At 40.9% G+C, this 21,734-nt stretch overlaps 1 long non-coding RNA gene across 1 annotated transcript; it reads right to left on the reverse strand.

Moving 5' to 3' along the window:
* Nucleotides 1–7,528: 7,528 nt before the first annotated feature.
* On the reverse strand, nt 7,529–17,874 carry LOC140686302 (uncharacterized). The gene is made up of 3 exons (XR_012060021.1): nt 17,781–17,874; nt 14,994–15,282; nt 7,529–8,067 (listed from the first exon to the last, which is right to left on the reverse strand). It is a non-coding gene; the product is annotated as an uncharacterized lncRNA (long non-coding RNA).
* Nucleotides 17,875–21,734: the final 3,860 nt, after the last annotated feature.

A 21,734-nucleotide genomic window follows, 5' to 3' on the forward strand; every position in this document is an offset into this window, starting at 1 on the left:
TGGGTGAAAGATTCCGATTTGGAGACGCCTATGGCAGATACAATTTCTATCTTTTCTCCATCTCTGGAACCACAGTCCTAATGCAGCTCACTCCTGGCCTTTCTCTTTGTCAAGTGGGTAGACAACATGGAAGTGATCCTCCATTTTTGTTTTTTGCTAAATACGACCTGATTAAAACACACTTCCTCTGGTACAAAAAAGAAATGCAGTGTGTGTGTGTGTGTGTGTGTGTGAGAGAGAGTGTGTGTGCATGCTGCAGAACCTAGCAGAAATAGTGGATATTGGGGTAATTCAGTTTAGAATACTATGAAGTTCTCCAGTTCCATTTTTTTTCAGTCATTTATTTGCCCATAAGAAGCTATGAAGTAACCTGGCAGAATGATATTCTGAGAAGGGACTGGATCCTGGGACAGAGAAGTGAGTTTGAACCTCACTTCTGGCTGCTTCACAGGTAGTGAAAATGGCCTCTTTCTGCTGAGATTCTTTCCTCCCCTGTGAATGCAGATCATCAGTTCCCATTTTGCAGAATCATAGTCCCTTTCAAACCCTCACCCAGTTACCACTGAGAGTCCTTGGGGTCTGGACACATGCACACGTGTGCTCAAGAACAAGTGTGACCATGTTTTTCGGCTCTGCTTTCTCATCAAGGCTCGTGATGTGGCTCTGTAGCTGCCGCTTCCCCTCCCATCACGTTATGGCTTCGGTGGGTGAGCTGTCATCCTGGTGGGGACTCAAAGTAGAACATGGGTATGGGATGGGCTTGGTGTGATGAAAAGGACTCTCATTCCAATTCAGCCTCACTTGAGAACATGTCCTGAAGAAGCACAATTTGTTCCCAGAATCTCACATTTCCTTTATCAGACCTTATCTTGTAGCTTCTGGATTTAATTTCTCTCTCTCTAGGACTTTGAAACCAGTCCTTCTGACCAGAAGGGAGACAGATCCCAAGTAACTCCTTCCCAAATCTAATTCTCCCACCTATCTTTGACTCAAGCCTCCCTGTATTAAATTCTTCCCCCAAACTTCAACCCTGTACCATGAGATCATAGATCAAGAAACAGCTTAGCTCCAAATCTCACTGTTGAATTTCTGCAACCCAAAGAAACAGCAAAGAAAGCAGTCAAGCTCTGTTGGTAACTGGAAGGTTTCATGAGTTAGTACGCTGTAGTTGTAACTCAGAAAGTAGTCATTCTGATACTTAGCAGATCCATTCTGATGACAGATGAATATAATGTGCCTGGTCAGTGTAAATTGAATTTTCATTAGTATATACTGGATTCATCTGAGTTATGAGAACAGAACAACAGAATTATAGTTTGGTAAATAATAATCCTTGGAAATATATAGTGCCTTTTTTCTTTTCTTTTTTTATTAATAGACTTTATTTTTTAGAGCAGTTTCAGGTTCACAGCAGAAATGAGCGGAAAATACAGAGAGGTTGCACAGAGTTCTCCTCACCCACACATATATGCTCCCCTACCCTCAACATCCCTCATCAGTGAATAGTGCCTTTTAAAATACTTCCAGAACCATCTCACTTGTAAAAACTATTTTTAAATGTTTATTTAAAATATGCCTTGATTTAGACATATCACTTACCATATCTTTATAGTACTTTACAAGTAACACTTATAAGAATGAATAATAATAAGTAAAATATATAACATTTATTAGGTATTGACTGAGATTAGGGACAGTTCTAAACATTTTGCATTTGTTATCACATTTAATCCTCTTTATAACCTTATGAAATGTCTACTGTTATTATTAAAATTCTACAGATAAGGAAACTGAGGGTCAGAGAGCTTAAGTAGCTTGCCAAAGTCAAAGTGGTGAAGCTGAGATTTTTTTTTAAACCGCAGCAGTTTATTGTTTCTTCATCTTTCTTCTAAACTCCTTTATCCTTTTATAACCCTTACTACATTTCATAGTAGGTATTTGTTTAGTATCTTTCCCCATTAGATGCTCTCTGATGTCAAGGACTATGACTTAACGTAGCTGAGTGTTACACCTGCCACATGATCAGAACTAAAGTGTCTGCTGAACATAGAATGGATTCATCAGTGAATCTCAGGACTATTTATCTGTTTCGTTTTGTGTACAGCAAAGGTGACTTTATAGAGAGAAATAACAAAGAACATGAGGCCATACTTTCATGTTGTTCCCAACCAATTTGGGGAGAAAAACTCCTCCCAGATGAAGAGCTGTGTGACAATCTGAAAGGTGACACTGATACAAAACAACAAGCCGTGTGTGGGAAAGACCCAGATGAAGGACAAATAAGGAAGAGAGAGCAGCCCTGAGATTTATCAAGTTGCTCAAAGGCACAGAGTGGGTCAGTGTTCAATCAGGGCCAACACTGGAGTCTTTCGTCTTCTGGGTTACCAGGTTACCAGCTGTTAGATGAAACAGCCAGATCAGTGTGGGACAGTTAGGCCTATGTGGATCAGGGCCAAAACCCTGCAAGAGAATAACAGGATTAAAAAAAAAACCCCAAAAAACAAAAGTTACTGATTTCCAAATGCTTGAATGATCCAAATAGCAAAATCACTTGATTTATCAGATTCTGGGGTCTGCAGCCTGTTAGTCCACTTAATTATTCACTCGTTCCCTCCCTCCCTCCCTCCCTCATCACATTTATAATTAGTGCTTACTAGGCACTAAGCTGGAAGAGAAGAGGAGAAAGCCCTAAGTCTCACAGTAACTCTTCGGGCAAGACGACTGTCTCTTGGCAGCAGCGTGGCATTGTGGGAGGTGTTTTAAGAAACCACTGCTGATTTTGGACAAGAATCAGGTAGAATCAGGTACCTGGTTAGCTTTATCAATTCAACTAGCATATTTTGAGTACTCACTATAATCAACAAACTATATTCTTTATATAAGAATAAAATGACAAAAATCTCCTGCGCTTAGGTAGATGACAGTGTATTTAATTCGGTTTTGTAGTGGGTCTAGAAACCAGAAGCTGTGGGAGAATGGAGATGGGGAGGAAGAATTTCGTAAGTTCATTAATGCCCTGGCTGAGTGTGTGTGATCTAGTGCTCACAGCTACCTATGTTCTGCCCTTCCTCCTGGGTACTCACAGACTTTCCATTTCCAGATCCTTTTTGTATTTAGGTAGGACAATGCAACTGAGTCCTGCATAACAGGAATATGAGCAAAAATGTACATCTGCCCATAGAATTCTCTTGTGCATCGTGCTTACTCTATTTCTGCTGGTAGAAAGGAAAGGGGTCTGTGTACTCAGAGTTGGGTGAAACCACAAAAGGCCAGAAACTGGGGTGAAGAGTCACCTGCTGACCCGTGATGGGGTGTGAAATGGGTGAGAAATTGTGATAAGCCATTGGTGATGTGGGGGCTTTTGCATGCAGCCACTGGCTTACGCTAACTTTTCAGCATCAGTGCTTAACTCACACAGGGCCAACTCCTAAGAGCCAGGGCGCTAGGTCTAGGCATAAGGAGGGGCAAAAATAAAGCTTGTACTCACGAAGTGTGTTCAGATTTATAAAGCACTTCCATGTACAGCAGTTAATTTTGTCATTGGGTCTTATTATAACTATAAAAAAAACAGGGCAAGTAGCATCATGTCTATTTTTCCAACACGGAAACTAGGCTGTTTGTGTTAATTAGTCTACTTAGAAATACAGGACTATCAAAATAAACTTCAGTTCAGTCAGGAGAAAGCTGTTCCCTAGGACCATCTATGGACTGGGATTTTTTGCTAACAGAGTTTTGTTCAAACGTCTTTTTTCCATCCCTGCTTTAACCAGATATGTGAGCATGGGAGGGAGGGAGAAAGATGTAGGAGAGGTGGGACTATCCCCCTGTGGGGGACCCCACTGACTGTCCTGGGACTGCTACCAACTCCAGGAGCACAAGGCACATGGTGGCCTCCACAGTATGGCCGACCTGGGCCATCTCACGGCCTGGATTACTGCAATTATCTGAAAGCATTCAGATTCTTTAAATGTAATTTCTGAGAGAAGGCTTCTCTCTTCACTCCTTGTCTGCAGCAGGAAATCCTACCCTCCCCTGGGCATCAAACCTGGATGCAACCTTTACTATATCTTTCTTTGTTTTTAAGACTTTGTTAATATAAATTGTGCCTCTTGCTCTTTCTTATATAAGGAGAATTGTCTCAGGCAAACACTTTTATATAACCTACAGGGACTCTCCTGACAATAACTCACTTCAACTCCTCCTACCCAGTGGATTTTTCTAATGCAATTTATTGGCATCATTATTTTATGCAACTAAGATGCCCAGAATCTTATGAGGGATGGGGTATACAAAGATGAAGAGGGTATGATTCCCACCCTGAAGTGGACACTTTTTACAGGGATATTTAAAAATATATATTTAAAACCAATCAATACTAATATTCGTTGGGACTGACTTTGTTGACATATGTTGTATACCTTCACTGGACCCCTGATTGTACTTGTGATTGTGCCTTGTTCATGTGAGGACTGGGGTGAGAAAACAAGAGAACACGTGAGACTGATCAGCAAAGGAGCTCTGAGGATGAAAGAACCGATCCTACTCAGGCTCGTCTATGGCTGCAGGGCTAGATAAGCCTGCTACTGTGGGTCAGACACTGTCTTAGTCAGGATTTTTTTGGTAGCAAGTTATAGAAAGAACAATTCAAACTGGTTTAAGCCAAAGGGAATTTTATTGGCTCCTGTGTCTGAAATAATCTTTGTATTAGTGGGATTAGAAACAAATTTTCTAGTTTCAGAGGTGGGAATTAGAACAGATTCTTCTAATGGGAAAGAATCTGAAAAAGAATATCTATCTATCTATCTATCTATCTATCTATCTATCTATCTAGAACTGAATCACTTTGCTGTATACCTGAAACATTATAGATCAACTACTTCAATTAAAAAAAGACATTCTGGTCAGAACTTACAGTTCTTTATACCAATGAGAATTTAAGAAACACTGAATTATTAATCAGATAAACCTATTGCATAGGTAACCATCCCCTGAGGGGAAAAAAACAAAGAAGAGATTCATTTTCTTCTAGATAAGTGGACCTTTACACACAGAAATAGAATCACTTAATATAGATAAAACAAAACCAAGCTTTGAGGCAACCACATGTCTTTAGATACAGTAGGATACAAAATGAATGACCCTTAACTGCCAGAGGACAGTTAAGGGTCATCAGGTTCTTACCAATGTGGCCAAGTACATGGTATAAGATGTTCTCACAGTCAATGGTCCTCACTCCTCAAAAAAGTTGGGTCATTTTTTTGTCCTGATGAGGTGAGAAAACCCTTGTCTATGTAGTGACTCTCAGCAGGTGTCTTAGCAGAAGGACAGGCTGGTGTATGTCCTCCTTGGGCCGCCAGAAGAGATGGAGAGATGGACCCTCTTTTTTTTTATGGAACCTCCCACGTATGAGTTACATAACACAAACACATTAAGTTTTGCCAAGGCATTTGGACAATGGAGCTGAATGCAAAAACAAACAAACAAACAAAAACCAACCAAACAAACAAAAAAAACTTCTTACAAATCTTTTAAGTATACAATTAAAAACCACCTACAAACTATCATTTCAAACATAGAAGTTGTACTAAATTCAAATTAATGTGGTGGTGTCAGGTCATTGTCAAGTTACACTGGACAGCATTACATTCATAAGCAAAAGCTTTTAATGATGCTATTGAACTATCACCAAAGAAAATAATCCTTTTCATGAAGACTTTGAAGGGCTTCAGGGCCTTGTATCAAGATAGTATTCAGACCTGGCCGGATCCAGGTTCTCAAATGAAGTGTCCGTCTTCTCCTCTTACTGATTCCTTCTCAGGCAGGTTCTCTGTTCAATGTGCTGAGACTGCTGCTAGTAGCTCCAGTGTTATGTTTCATCGCCTCATTAACTATTAGAAAGAGATTTTTTCCTTCCTCCAAATTCAAACAAAGGTCCTAGCATTGAGTTACTGACTCCATGTAGGTCATGAGCCTGTCCTGGATGAATCACTTCCAAAGTGTCTAAGTTTTGATGATTCAGTTGGCCAGCCTGGGTCACAAGTTAACCTGGACAGGGATAACCAGGAATTGTTGAATCAGCCGCTGTGCATTACGCTGTGGGGTCCCAGGCAGGATGGTGGGAGGGCCCCTGCTCCTGCTTTATACAAGATCCGCACTTCAGAAACCGTTTCTTGTACTATTCTCCTTCCTAATACCTATTTCCTTCTGGTTTGAAATTCTTCTGATTACAAGAAACAAGAGAGCAAGTTATGGCTACTGAGAATACACATACACACACTAAACAAGAAAACCCACAGACAGTTATTGGAAGGATCCTTGGCATCTCACAGGTTCGCAGGAAGAGTTTAGCATGCCTGTGGAGGAGCAAGGAGAATAAACAGCCCCTACTATTTCAGGAGTTTATGGTTATCTTCTCTAGAACAATGGTATCAGTGTTACCCTACTCCAAAGACTTTCAATCTTTGTCTCTCAATTAAAATATCCAACAACGTTCAAATGCTTAGAAAAGAGTATTTGATTAACACCTCTTGGGTCAAATGTAAACCTCTGGATTATTCAGCTGTTGCTCGGAGACCGAGTCACTTAATATGGCATGGAAAAAAAAATACTATCACCCTTTATCTAAAGATGAGAAAATTTAGTTCATGGAAATGAAATTTTCCAATATTGCATAGCTAATAATAGCAGAGCCAGTATATTCACTCAGTTCTGCTTAAATAGTTTTTTAAAATACTCTGTATAGAGTGCCATGCCTGTTAAACTCACTGTAATAAGACTCTGAGCCTGTAATTGTTAAATGTGATGATTCTGTTTTTACATTTGTGTGCCTTCCTTGTTTGTATTTTGTTAACTCTTTGGTTTTAATTAAGTCACATTTGAGAATTTCAGTCTATCCCAATTAAGCTATATCCTCTGAGGACACATATGATTGGCATCAGGATTAAATAAAAATGGGATGTGTTCATCAAAGAGACAACCCCCCTTGGGTCTTTCCTCTTTCAGTGATTCCTTCTGAGAGCTCTTCCCTTCTTACTCTTAGGATTTTGAGTTTTGGTTTATTTAAGAAATAATTCTCTTATCATACCACCCTACCCCCCATGAACATCCATGATTTGAAAATTGCAAACTCTCACAGTTTCTGGCTCACAATATATGGAAGGAAGAGTCAGAAGCACATTTCACAGTAAGCATCAAACGTGGCAGAACTAGATAGAAAAACACCCGGTGATGGCACAGTTCTGTTAGGAGCAATGGGACTGCTTCCTTCCCCAACTGGGACACCAGATGTTTGATTACCAGTTGCTTTTGACTCAGGTCAGGTCATTTTCTAAAATACTTTTTGAAAGTTATAAAACCAGATAGACAGCAGCAAAACTCATTTTAGAAGCATACCTATCTGTATATAAAACAAATTAAATTCTATGCAGTGGGGCTTTGTGTGTTTATTTATTTATTTATTTTAAATTTATTTATTGAGTTATAGTCATTTTACAATGTTATGTCAAATTCCAGTGTAGAGCACAATTTTTCAGTTATACTCATAGACATAGAATACAAACTTGTGGTTGCCAAGGGGGAGGGGAGTGGGAAGGGACAGACTGGGAGTTAAAAATTTGTAGATACTGACAGGCATACGTAGAATAGATAAACAAGATTATACTGTATATAGCACAAGGAAATATATACAAGATCTTGTGGTAGCTCACAGTGAAAAAAAATGTGTGTTTATTTTTTAAGATGGGATTCTAAGGTTACCTTCTAACCCTCCTCACTAAGGAAAAGTTAAAGTGCTCCTTGTACCTGATTTGACTTCGCCTCTTTCATGGATGGGTTTCTCCTGACGCCAGGCAGCTCTTACTGCACACAGTTCATGCTCAGTTAGTCACGTCTTACTGTTGGAGAACATTAGAGTACGTAAGATTCATGGTCTCTCAGCTGACAGCTGCTCATATTTCACCATTAAGGCATGGAGTCCCTGTCTTTGTCTACACATTCTGGAAGCTTGCTGTTGTCCTTAGCTATAGCATGGCATTCGCTTCTTTGAGGTTTCCGCTGGGTCTCTTTGATCTGTAGGAATGAATAAAACAATTTCCACTTGTGGGGTAGCCTATAAAAAGCTCCCTTTCTGCAGAAATAAGAATCATCTAATATTCCCTTTATCCTTTAACTCCTTGGTCCCCTTCTTTCCTCTCTGTCTCCTCCCTCCCCAGACCCTATGGAAAAGTAGTGTTGTTGCTCTAAGCATTTCAGGCCAACATCATTAAGGCTACAAAGGCCTGTGCTGACATGGTCTGCAGGCAGCACTGTGGCCAGCACTGTGGAAGGCAAGAAACTTCCTTCTGGATGATGCTGAAGATGATACACAGCCTCTGGCGTCTGACCCTCTCCAGGGTCATCTGGCTCAAGGGGGAGCGGGGTCATGATCATGAGACAGTTTTCCTTATTTGTACTGGGAAATTCAACAGGCCATCAGTAGCAGATTAGCACTTTACAATCTACAAACATGCGTTGTCTCCTTTCATCCCACAACTCTGAGGGAGGTGTTAGATGGTCCCCTTTTCCGATGAGGCTCAGATTCAAAACTTCAGATGAGATTCAGAGCCAGAGTTGTGTCTGAATCAAGATCTGAGTCCCAGCTCTTTCCCTGATGCCCTCGAGCTATACCAGAAGAGGGTGTAGTTTTTGTGCCTTCTTAACACAGAAACATACCCTGCGTTGCCTTTTGTGTGAGTATGTGAGGCACAGGTCTGTTAAATCATTCCCTGAAAGAGGGGTCAGGCAGGCAAGAAGGGGTCTGCTTCTAGGACAAACACAAGGAAAGCTGCTTTAGATGAAAGATCCAAAGCAGACTGTAGACGAAGAGCAAACGTTCAGGAGTGCGGCAAAAAGGGGCATTTTTTTTCTGTGATCTAGGAATCCACCCACCTTGTATTTTCTCCATCAAGGAGAGACAAATAAACTGCATTCTTTTCCATGAGAATATTCTGTTTATTCAAGTTACAAAAATCCATATTTAAAAATGAATTTTAATATGACTTCTATACTAAAATAATATTTGAGGTTTTTTAGAATAAATCAGCTAGCAGAGGTTACAACTAGCTAAGACACAGCAAAGAAGAGGAGGGTTTTTCTTGCCAGGAGAGACCACTGCACCAACCAGAGAAGTCCCTGCACACCAGTGAAGGGAAGCCCAGCCTGGGCTTCTTTTGGTGATAAAGGAGGAGACTTCCTAAAGTCTTTTCTCCCATGAAGGTTTTTGATTCTACGGAGGTGAATTAAATTCTGGACATTTTAAGAGAAGCCTAAAATACGGAAAGCAGCCAGGGCTTCTTTTCTCGGTGTGACAGTGTTGCTGACACACAGCTGGAGATTGATTTATTGTCACAGGGAAGGAAAGCCTTTAACAAAGGACGACACATCTGGACATTAGGCAGTTCCTTTCTCCTGCCATCAAACAAAATGATAAATGGTGTGTGAATTTTAAACACACAATTTCTCCAGTAAAAACTCTAGGACATGTGAGTTAAAATAGCTGAGAATTGCTAGCGAGTCCCCCCGCTTCAAATTTAAAAGGTGAATCATGAGAGAGGACTGAGAAAAGTTAGTTGAAGTCAATTAGGCTCTTATTTCAATGCCAGTCTTACATCACCATTTCCGTGCCTCCCATTTATAAAATGTGCTGTGATTTTCCTGTAGAAGACTAAGGTGGGTTGGATTTATCACTGGTTTATTCTATGATATCCAATTTTTATAGCTGACAATTAAATTAGGATGATTTAAAGCAGGCCAGATTAGAAGCAGACCCTTCATCCATAAATCTTTGAATATTATGGGAGAAAGTCAAGAAGATCAAGTCAAGAGAAAGGTCGCAGGAGTTTCTACAGTTTTATGTGGCAACTGTCAACAGATGTCTATGGTAACCCAACGACCTCCATTTCATACATTTCTTCTTCTTCTTCGGACATTTCAGTTTGAAATTTGATCCCTTTAGGATTCTCAGAAGCCAGCCTGGCATCAAAGTCTAGACCAGGGATTAATAAACCTGAACCAGCCAGCAGGCCAAAATCAGCCCACCTGCCTTTACGAATAAAGTTTTATTGGAACACAGCTGAGACAACATTGTGCTGTGTATAGCCACTTTCAACACTGCAATGGCAGAGTTTAGTACCGGTTTGAGCCTGAAAACTCTAAAATACTTACTCTCTGACCCTGTGTATAAGCTGTTTGCTGACCCTGGTCTAGCCCCACTCAGCTAAGTGTGTTTTAGGGTTGTGAAAGGGACTTTTTTCCTTCCTTTTCCTTACAGAAAATTTAAATTTTCTTTTTCAGTTTAAGATCTACTACTTGAAAGTTCATCAGACTTGGTTGTAGTCCAGATTCCATTCTTTATATTCAAATGACTATTAGAACCTGGCGGACATTTCTCAGTCTGGGGTTTCTCCCGTTAAAAATACTTTTAATAGAAAGATGAAAAAGCCATTTCTTGGCTACTTAGCTGGATTTACAAATCTCCCTCCTCCCTGACGACATCAGCAGGAATCTCCAAGTGATTTTGTCACTGACTTCAAACCATTAAGCATCCACGGCTCTCCTCCCACACCCCACCTTGACTCTAACCAAGTCTCCCTGGTCAGAGAGTGCATGGTCCTGGCGAAAATGTGCAGAGGACACAAAGGGCTTTTAGGTAGAGCAGCTCTAATTTTCACAGTTTTCCTTGTTGCAGGAATTGCGATTCCTACAAGGAAATAGCACTTTCTTTGGTGGACTTGAGTTGAGATCCTGAAACTATGGTTTCCTCCAAACAGTCTGCTCCTAAATCCTTTTACGCATGCAGCCCTTAGCACAAGTGCCTACTAAATTAAATATCAAGCAGGGCTAGGAAAGGACTCGTAGGTGCATTTGATTATTTTATGAGGTTGGGAGAGAGAATGTAGCACAGGAGTTTGAAACTATGATTGCTCAGTCTCCCTTGTTGCTCGTCTGGTCTCTGGAAGAGTTGTAAAAAGTTCCAAGCTCATACTCTCCCAGCCATGGGGGTGCAGTCTTTGCCCTCAGTTCTGATACTAATTACCGAAAGTGCTTACCTGGAGAACATGGGGAATTCAGGGTGATTTTCCTTTTTGATTGATTTTTTTTCCTGAATTTTTTTAATTGAGGTATAGTCAGTTTACAATGTTGTGCCAACTTCTGGTGTACAGCACAATGCTTCAGTCATACATGAATATACATATATTCATTTTTATATGCCTTTCCCCCATAAGCTACTATAAGATATTGTATATGCTTCCCTGTGATCCTTTGTATGGTTGAGATTCTTCCTTTAAACAAGAAATATCCATTTTGGGGGCACTTGGCCACATCATCTGAGGCAATAAAACAACTCATTTAATGACTCAGTAACTTAGAGACTTGGTTCCCATATACCTCAAGTCTCAAAATTTCTGCAAGCCAGAAGTTAAATTCTCCAGATAATAATAATCTCCAGATCCTCCCCCTAATAATGAAGGGGAAAATGAAAATCATATGGTCAAAACAGAACTGGAAGCATGATATATCCCATAGCCCGAGGCACCTAGGTTACTATGTGCAATAATTGAGTTCTAGTCCTTGGTCTGCCTTTATCTAGTCATGGGACCGAGGGAGTCCTTTCACATCACTGGGTTTGTAAATGTGAAAAAGGAGCGAGATTAGACTTGGTTTTTCAAGTCCTTCTGCCCTATACACAAATTGCACTCAAATTCTGAACTGTGAGGGCCGTCAATCTCTGAAACAGGTTTTTCGAGAATGGCAGTCTTGGAAAATTTACTATCCCATGTCATCCTCCCATTGGCCCTAAATAAACCTATTTAGAACTTGAAGTAGGAAAGTACAGGTCCTTGAACACCCTTGATAAGATAAATGGTCCTTCTGTTTGGAAGGTTGTGCTTCTTGACCGAATGGGCTTTTCTGGCAGATGCCCAAGTTAAATGGTGAGAAAAAGAGGAAGTAGCTGCCTTTCCGGCCAGATCAGCTAAAACCACTGTGGTCCTCAGGGATGTGTTACAAGCAGATGGCTTTCACATGCCAAAGGGAATTGCACCATTTTACGTATCGTCTCATCTAGAGCCAAGGGAATGGAGAATAAGCTATGCCCTTCCCTTCCTAGGCCTATAATTCTATGATTTTATAGTAATGAGGCTCTGATTTTCTTAAGTCTACAATTGAAACTTTGACAAGCACACATTTTTATTGAGTTTAACCTTGCCGTAAGAGCTGCGGGTGGGACATAATTTATTAGGGACCTCTATATTAAGAGACATGTAATCCTCCCTTAGTTTTTATAGGAAAAAAAAAATCTCAACATTGACACCGTGATATTTGACCTTAATGACTGCACCTGGAGTCATTCACCAAGAATACTAGAGGAATTTTGCCAACAAATTTAGCTCTGCCCATTAACAATAAATGATTCTGAAATCACATTCATCTGCACTTTTTAGGAGATTCTAAAGCAGCTCAGTTAGCCTTGATGAATTAGTCCTTTCTCCGAAACGGGGACTCACATAACTCATTATTAGCACATTTTATGGAAACGACACTAATCCAAATTGTTCGTAATTTAAAATGCATTTTTCAAAAGGACATGATTTAATTCAGTGGAATGGATGAGATTAAGAGTAAATTTCCTCCCACCTCTTGTCATGAAATACAGTACATGGAGATGTTATAATGCATAGGAGGTAGGCCTGGTAAGACAGCATGCTTGGGGATTTAAATCAAAGGATGTCTTTTTAACCCTGGTGTTCCATCCAGGGGTCCTGTGTCAAATAAGACTGCTGCCTGCCCACGGAGACCAGTGGTTCTTCTGGGCTCTTTTCTTATAAGTCTGCAAGAATGCATCATCTTTTGAGATCATTCCAAAAAGAAATGTCTTTTGAGGAACAGGAAGAAAAAGAAAGAAAATCCACATTGTCCAAGCCCTAGGGAAAATGCACAAACATCTTTGCCTTGAACCTCAACGTATGAGTGAGAGATGTAAGATCAGTGCTTTAGGAGGTCAGAAGAAGACCTTTAACCCAACTGCCTCACCTACTAGGAAGTTGTCCACCTTCACTGCTCTGCCTTAGGTCCAGACCCCTAATGTTTTCACCAGGATGAGTACCGCAATAGTACTGGAACAGATTTCTTTGCAGCTAGTCCTGCCTCTAACACACCTGTTTTCCTCAATGTTGACAGAGTCATCTTGTTGAAACAGAATTTAGAGCCAGTCACTCCCATGCTTAATAATCCTTCTGTGTCTCCCACAACCTGTAACCCTCATGACGAAATCCAGATTAGTCAGTACAGGAGCCAGTCCTCAGTCTTCTCCTGCATGATCGGAGCTCACTCTGCACCCCCCGAGGAATGCTCTGCTCAAGTCCAATCACTCTACATGCAGTCTTCCAAGCGGTTCCAGGTTCCCCTGTCCCTGACTTTTTGCACATACCATTCACTTCTCATTAGAGCTGAAACTGGAAGGATAAAAAATGACAGCCAAGTTTGCTGTGTAGTTCATTATGAGCTAGCTAGAATTCCGAGGAGTTTATATTTATTAATGCATTCGGTATTATGAATGCATGCACTCTTAGCAACAGCATGAAGGAAGGAGTCTTACTATCCTCACTTTATAAAAACCTGGTGCACATAGCAGTTAGGTAACTTGCCTGAGGTTACACAGGGAGGAAGAGTCAGACCTGGGATTCCAAGCCACGTGCTCAGAGCCGGACTGCTCTACTGCCTCTAGGTCTCTGGAAACATTTACTCATCCTTCATCCTGCCGTTAAGAGACAGTTCACGGGGAAGTTCCCATGATGCCCCGGATCTGAAGAGGGTGTTGTGTATCTGTGCTCTGTATCCCGTCCCCCTGTTATAACATGTCACAAACTTCTCACGCTAAGTTCCAGGAGAGGCAGGCATCTCGGCAGCTCTTCAGGCTTTTTATTCCCCATTTTATGTCTAGTGCTTCGTAGATATTTGTGGAGTAGGGAAAAACTCATTGTCTCCTACCATAAACGATTTCCCTTTGTTTTAAAATTTTCTATATCTATAGTGAGCAAGTTAGCGCCTAGCAGAGAGTTAGATATTCAGTAAATGTTGGGTGATGAAATGCAAGAGCAAATGAGTTTCTGGGCTATTTTCTGGTGCCCATAAGCCATAGGAGATCGGCTTCCATAAAAATGGCAGATCTCCTAGGTTTCTTTACCCCCTTTTTTGCCACTCCTTTAATTATTAATACCCCTACCCCACACAACTATGAACTGTAAACTTCTCTTGTGTAGAAACAAGAAACTTATACTGTGTTATCTTTGATTTCTTGGGTATAGTACACTTCTTAATTTTAGCACAATAATAAAAAATTACAAAAGAATTTTCAGATTGCCATTTGTTATATGAGTGAAGGGAACACCTGCTATATGCCAGGTTCTAGTGTAAACATTGTATGTGATTTTATTTAATCATCATAGCATTTTTAAGGCTAAGTATTATTACTCCCATTTTATAGATGAGAAAGCTGAGGTTGAAAGTGATTATGTATCTTACCAGAAGTCACACTAATAGTAATCCGCAGAGGAGAAACCCAAATCCAGACCTGCCTGACTCCAAAGTATCTATCATTATTTAAGTGTTTAAATCACTTAAAGCCTGTTTAATGGCATGGTGTTTGAGGCCGGGGGGGTGCCTATGTAACTGACCACTCTCTGGGATTACACACTCAATTAAACTTGCCAGTGTGACAAACCTATTACACTTCACTCTGCAAAGGCAGGCTCTGTATTGAGTCTGCAGAATAGAAGGGGGAAGGCATCATTTTCAAGTGATAAAGAGAGCAACTCTGGTGCTAGACTGCTGGCTTGAATCCCTGCTCACTTGCTGTTTGTCCTTGGGTAAGTGGCTGAGCTCCTCTGTGCCCAGTTTCTCCACCTGAAAAACAGGCAATAACAATAAAGGAAACAGTTTACAGTCATTAAATCTACCTTCTGGAGTTGTTGGACTTTGATTCCTGATCTCTGACTTCAGTTACAGCTTCCCCCCCAGCGTTCTGGTGCTGGATAAGCTGGTATCTCCACACCTCCTTAGTTCAATACTTCTGCTGTCTGCTTTTTTCTGATTCCAATATGCCACTCCTCATTCCAAGCTCTGCCGCAGGGTGGAGGCATGTGGTCATGAATCCAAAACAGCCTTTTGCTAATGAGCTTCTCTCCCCAAGAAATGATGAAAGTTTCTTGCTTCAGCTCTGACAGTCATGCAGTTTATGTATACACCCTGTTATATAAATTGCAGTCAATTACTGAAGGTTACCAATCAAAATTCCCAGTAATAGTAGAGAAGTTAGTCATTTGTAAGTCATTTGTAGTAATCTTTAGTAACCGATAATTAGACACTAATTGGCTCATTTGCTTACTGTTGTTTTTACTTAGTAAGACATTTAATGAGTTAATTACAAGAAAACAAATTGACTGGTAATTAAATGCGAATTAAAGGTTTTATATGTAAGCAAAGTACATTGATTTAAACAATAATGTTTAAAGCTAAAGCAGTAGACTAAATGATTTAAGGTAATGTGATAAGAATTGTATCTCTTATTACCGATTTTCATGGCGCATTAGTCTTGCTTGGTGTGTGAAGGACTAAGCACATCTCAGGTTATCGGGGTATTTCAACCTCAGCTCTATTGACATTTTGAGCCTGATGATTCTTTGTTGTGGGGCTGTCTTACGCATCATTTAGCAGCCTCCTAGTCTTCTACTCACCAGATACACGTAGTACTCTCCCATTTGTGACAATAAAAATGTCTCAGTCATTGCCAAATGTCCCCTGGGGGGAAAACTGCCCTACCTGAGAACCAATGGGTTATACAAATACCTCTTCCTATTGTTTTCTTTTCCTCGAAGCGATTTTATTTTTATTACTTACCTGAAGCTTTTAATGCTCACTGTAACATCTGTGGACTCCGCTGACTAAATATATTGCTAAGAATTAATTGACATAGGAACAAGGGTACTGACTTTTTTTCCTCCTACATTATTTATTTTCTTTATAAATTTTATTTTTGATTTTAACACCATTTTCTAAAAACTGAAGTATAGTTGATTTACATTGTCAGAGCACTGAATTTGGTGCCGGAAGACAGACTCATGGTAAGTGTCGCACACAGCGCATGACCCTGAGTGAGTAATGTAGCATCTTTGAGTATCAGTTTCCTCACCTCTATAACAAGGATAAGAGAATCATTTCTAGTTTTGGAATCGGGTTCTAGGACTTTGAAGGCAAAAAAAAAAAAAAAAGCTTTGCAATATGACATTTAACCTTTGGTCATAAGGATAATCTGGAATCTTCCCTGACCCATTATCTATTTTTATCTTTTATTAAAATATATTTTTTGAGTGTTTTCTATGTGCCAAGTACTTTTCTAGGCACCGGGGATACAGCAGTGAAAAGAATAGGCAAATGTATGTTATATCAGAGTGAACGAGAGTATGAAGACAATGCAGAGAATGAGGATGGAGAATTCAGCTTTTAGTAGGGTGGTCTTAGAAGTTCCCACTCGGAAGGGGCCAAGATTTGAAGGAGGAGGGAATGTGAACCATGTAGATGTCTGAGGGAGGCATATCCCAGACAGAGGGAACAGCCTGTGCAAAATCTATTTCCTTTCCCTTATTCAAAACTTGAAAAGTTTATGAACTTAAATAGATACTGTTATCGATCTTGTTGCTTTTAAAATTAAAATTGGGCATTTTGTTACAAACATCTCAGAATTTTTCTTTTTAAGAGATGTCACTGTGTGTTTTCAGGATACTTAAAATATGCATAATTATACCTTTTTATTATAATTTTGGGATAGTTTGAAGCAATGGGGGCTATCTGTATATTCCAACAAAGATAGTGAAAGTAAAATCTTATTGAGAATCAATTAAGAAACAGGCAAACACTGTTGTGTTCCTGTCTTCTAGTAATATTAATTAGTTGCTCTTGTCAATTTGAATCTGTTGACAAGACCTCAGCACCACATTAAGAAGTCACACTATGACCTATACAATTTGAAATCCTCAGGACACCTATAAAAGTACCACTTGTTTTAATTAGGAAGCCTAATAAAGTAGATAAATATTGGCTTTAGAATCTTAACCACACAATGCAAATCAGTCATAATTGTAATGAAGAGTATGTGCTCTCATTGCTGGATTTTCATATTCTTTTCAGGCCACAAAGTTCAAGGACAGGATCATTGCTCTTCATTTCATATTTGGAAGCATAGAAGTTGATTTTTTATGCAGGGAGGGGGGTCCCTGATACTCCAGATGTTGTAGCTCTTTAGTCCTTAAGTGAGATAATGGCCAAAAAAACAGAAAAAAGAAAAGAAAAATTCCAAAAAAGCTAAATTCAAATCTTGGTCCCAATTAGGCAAACTAACCCTGAACTTGAATGGAATAATCCCCTATAACATATGGCAGCTGTGAGGTTCAAACTAACTGAGCAGGACCCTATGGGGCCTTCCACAGTCAGATCTCCTCCCCCATGTCCTCTGCTGTAGCTCCTCTCTGAAGCACCCAGATCATAGTACCTCATGTATAGTTCCTGAGTTTTTCAGATGCTTAAAACTACCACCAAAGGGAAGAAATTAACTACTTGAACGAGAAAGCATAGCCCCCAGCCCTTCTGGTGCCTAGGGGTTGATAGTGTTGAGCGCCTTGTTACTTCAACATCAGTCAGTGAGAGAATTGTGCACCAGCTGATCAGGTACCCTGAGACTCCCTCCTCACCTGGGCTGTAAATATGTTTTGCTGAAACCCTTCAGAGAGTTCAAGGTTTTTCTTGAGGATGAGCCACACTGTCCTCCTTGCTTGGCCCTGCAAGAAACCTTTCTCTGTGCCAAACTTCGATGTTTCAGTTTGCTTGGCCTTATAGTGTGGCAGGCACATGAACTTGCATTCGGTAACAAAATGAGGTGAACACTTAACAAACATTTATTAAACTCTTTCTGGTTTATAAATATTTACATCACCAAATCAATTTATAAACAAATTAGAAAACAGCCTATAATTACCACTAGAAGTATGGAAGTTCTGAAAAGCGTAGGCTGGGGCCCTCTCCAGGAGGGGACACCTAAAGAGGCAGTGAGCCCTCACCTAAGTGGGGCCTGGCCCAAAGGAAGCGGCAGGTGAGGCATTAACCACCATCCTGCCTTTACATGGGGCTGACTGAGCTCAGCAAGCCCATGAGGCTGTGAGTGATAGATTTGACCAACCGCTGTTTCCCTGATCTGCCAATGGTTTTGGGGATCCACCGCTATTTCCAGGCAAGCCAAGCTTACTGCCAATAACTTCTGCCTTCTGCAAAACCCACCAATCAGCATTTACCTCATCTACATAACAACTTCTGCCCCCCACATCTGAGTGAGGACTACCGGCAGGAAAATTCATCCCCCTCCCCCTTTTAAGACACGCCCCTTTCACTTTCAGTATGTCCACCAATCAAAGCTTACCTCTCAGTAGCCCTTATTTGCATAAGAACCCACCAATCAGCTCCCACCCATGGGGATAAATACCTAAGCCTGGACGCAGAAAAACAGGCTCCAGTCTGCCTGGATACTTCCTTCTGTAGGTGTTTCCGGAAGGCTGTACGAGGAGTGTGGGCTCCAGTCTAGCTGGAGGCCCTCTTCTGCACGATTTCCAAAAATAGACCTGAGTCAGGTGTTGAGCTGTCTCTCTCTCCTTTCTGTCTCTCAGACTGACAGTGAGGATAGTGGAGAGTTCCAGCTCTGACTCCTCCCAAGTCCTACCCCGGGAGGGGCAAGTCAGCCTTGCCTGGGCAACGCGCAGCCTCTGAAGCCCCAGAACTCTCCGCCTGCGGCGCCGTTTCCGTTTCCGGACGGACGCTCTAGGCTGGGACAGGCACCCGCTGATGCTGCAGGGAACATTCAGAGAACCCAGCACGAGCCCGACAGGCGAAGGCGAGGTTTGGGCTGGGGCCCGTTTGGATCCCACGTTGGAGTCTCAGGATCCCCCCCTCCCCGACACCAAACACACGGCTTAACAGTTCTTTAAAACGCACCTGTTGGTGGTAACGCCTGGGCTGATGCAAATTGGGCATGAGCGACAGGTGTGAGGGAGCTTTTAATTTGGCTGGCTTTTTTCCCTCTAGAAGTTGACTTTTTAAAGTGGTGTTTCCATCAAATAATACTAATTAATTATGTGAGAGGCTAACAAACTCAGGGCCATTGTCTATGTCTCACAGAATATGCATTCCGGAACTTCACCAGTCTTCATCTCAGTGGCTCTTGAATCATTTAGAATGTATTATTCTCTAGCAGTTCCTCAGGAAAGGCACAAAGGAACCATAAAGTCCTCAAATCTTTGCATGCTCCTAACAGTTTATCTGTGGGCTTTATAGTTCACAGTCAATTTGCTGATGTGTAAAATTCTTGGCTCAGGTGTTCTTTCCCATAGTAACTTAACATATTTTTCCATTGTTATTTGGAATAATGCACTTGTGTTAAAACAATATGACACTTTATTTTTATCCATCTTATAAGTCGGTTGGTTTCCATGAATGTTCAAAGGATTTTTTTTTTTCTTAACAGTCCAGTAGGTTTACTAGAATATGTCTCAGTTTGGGGACCGCTGAGTTGATTTTCCCAGACAGATTGCATACCCTTACAGAATATAATGTCAACTCGTTTTTTTCTTTCTTTCTTTAGGGTAAAACTTTTAGGAACATTTTATTCAGTTAAAGTTTGTATATTTGTTCTGTTCCATTGCTCTGGTTTACTTCTTCCCCTGGAGATTCTAGTAGAGGATAAAGAATCTATTTGATTCTTCCTGTGGATTCTATCAGAGGTTTTGTGTCGGACTGTATTTTTCCAAAGATGGTCACACTTACGTATTTATTCTACCTCACATTTTTCTTCCCACATTGTGGCTGACACACCTCTCACCAAGAGTTGCATCTCTGTTCCCCCTTCTTGAATCCGGGTCATGCCTTGGAACTACCCTGACCAATGGATGACAAAAGAATTTATACTATATGACTTCTGAAGCCAGAGTTTATAATGCAACTTCCTCATGGCTGTTTCTTGGGATACTTGCCCTTGGGTTTCTGCCCTCATGCTGTGAGGAGGCCCAGGCCATATGCTGGTGTTCCTACCAATAAACCCAGCCAAGTTCTCAGAAAACAACCAGCATCAACTGCCTGGCATATCAGAAAACACATGTTTAGGTGATGCCAGGCCCCAGGTCCTCCAGCTGAGGCCCGGACATCATGGAGTAGAAATAATCTCTCCCACTTATGTTCTGTCTGATGCTCAGAAGCTGTGAGAGCTAATAATACTTGGTTATTACTGTTTAAAGCTCCTAGGTTTGGGGACTATCTGATGTATAGCAATAAAAAACTAACACAGATGTGTTGGTTCTTTTTTTTTTTTTAATTCTATATCTGTTACTTTTTTTTTTCTTTCAACTTCCATTGTCTTTTGTGTTTATTCACTTCTGTGTTCCTTCTGGTTTAGTCATTTAGTCTTCATTTCTGAAATGATTTTTAGCAATTTATTTTGAATTTCTCTTCAGTTCTGTCATCTTATCTCACCCATTTTTATGTTCTACTCTGTGTCTGTCAAATTCATGTGCTTTTTTAGCTTATTTGAGGAAGCAGGTTATCATTTTGATTTGTGTTGTGGATGTCTTTCTGGTGTATTTTCACTATTTGCAGGGGTGTTACTTTGCCTCTATTGTCTATTTTGCTTATGAGACCCTTGTAGGTCACATCACCTCCATCCTTTGTGGTTGCTCACTTCTGTGTGAAGGAGGAAGGGTGGGTTGAAGTGGCCGCTCAAGTTTCCTGTCTCTAGGGCTCCTTTTTTTTTTTTCTCAAAGTCGTTCTGAGAGCTGCCCCTCTGAGTTCCCCTGCACCTCCCCACCTTTATCAGTGTCGCCTTTTCCTTGTGGGCCCACCGCCCTGCCCTATCCAGTGGGGATTCTCTTTCCAGCAGCTTCTCCTGGAAGGAGAGTTAATTACTTTGAGACTTCTTACGGGCGTGTTTTTCAGCATTTTCAGACCTCTGCACAGATTCCTTGTACACAGATGACTACAAGGAGGTGTTTAAACGCTTCTCAGGGTTTGCTGCTGTCCTCAGTTGGCCTGTGATGTGTGCTGCCCGGTGCATCCTTGCTGACACTCTTGGGGTCCTCTGGTCTCAGGTTCTCCTCTCAAAGGCTTTCCACTGCTTCATCCCACATAGAGGCTGGTATCACAAGGGCCTTTTGGCTCTAAGTGGTCATTCCTCACCTGTTGTATTTTGGGGTTCATAAGAAAACCTTTGTGTTGTCATGGATGTCATCTGTGTGGATTTTGTTTTGCTGTTTTAGTTGCTCCATTTGTTTTAATGGAGGAATTCAGGGAGACTCATGCCACTCAATGGTCACCACCACTGTTATGGCCCCCGTATTCCATCTATGTAATTTAATCTCACTCCCTAGTATGTGTTTCTGAAGCCACTTCAGAGCCTCTTGTCTATAAAGAGAGGGTATACAGACATTCGGCGAAAAGTCTTGTGAGATGTCACCTCTGCCCTCTTAACAGTCAGCCTCCAGGAAGGCGGCCGTCAACAGAGCCGTCATCTTTATAAATGTTGCCCATCTTAGTGCCCTCTGCGTAAAACTTCATATCTTGAAAATCTGTACAAGGACATTTCAAACTTTATATGAAGAAATACAGGGCTT

This window comes from Vicugna pacos, chromosome 16, assembly GCF_048564905.1.
Source record: "Vicugna pacos chromosome 16, VicPac4, whole genome shotgun sequence".
Taxonomy (NCBI): Eukaryota; Metazoa; Chordata; class Mammalia; order Artiodactyla; family Camelidae; genus Vicugna; species Vicugna pacos.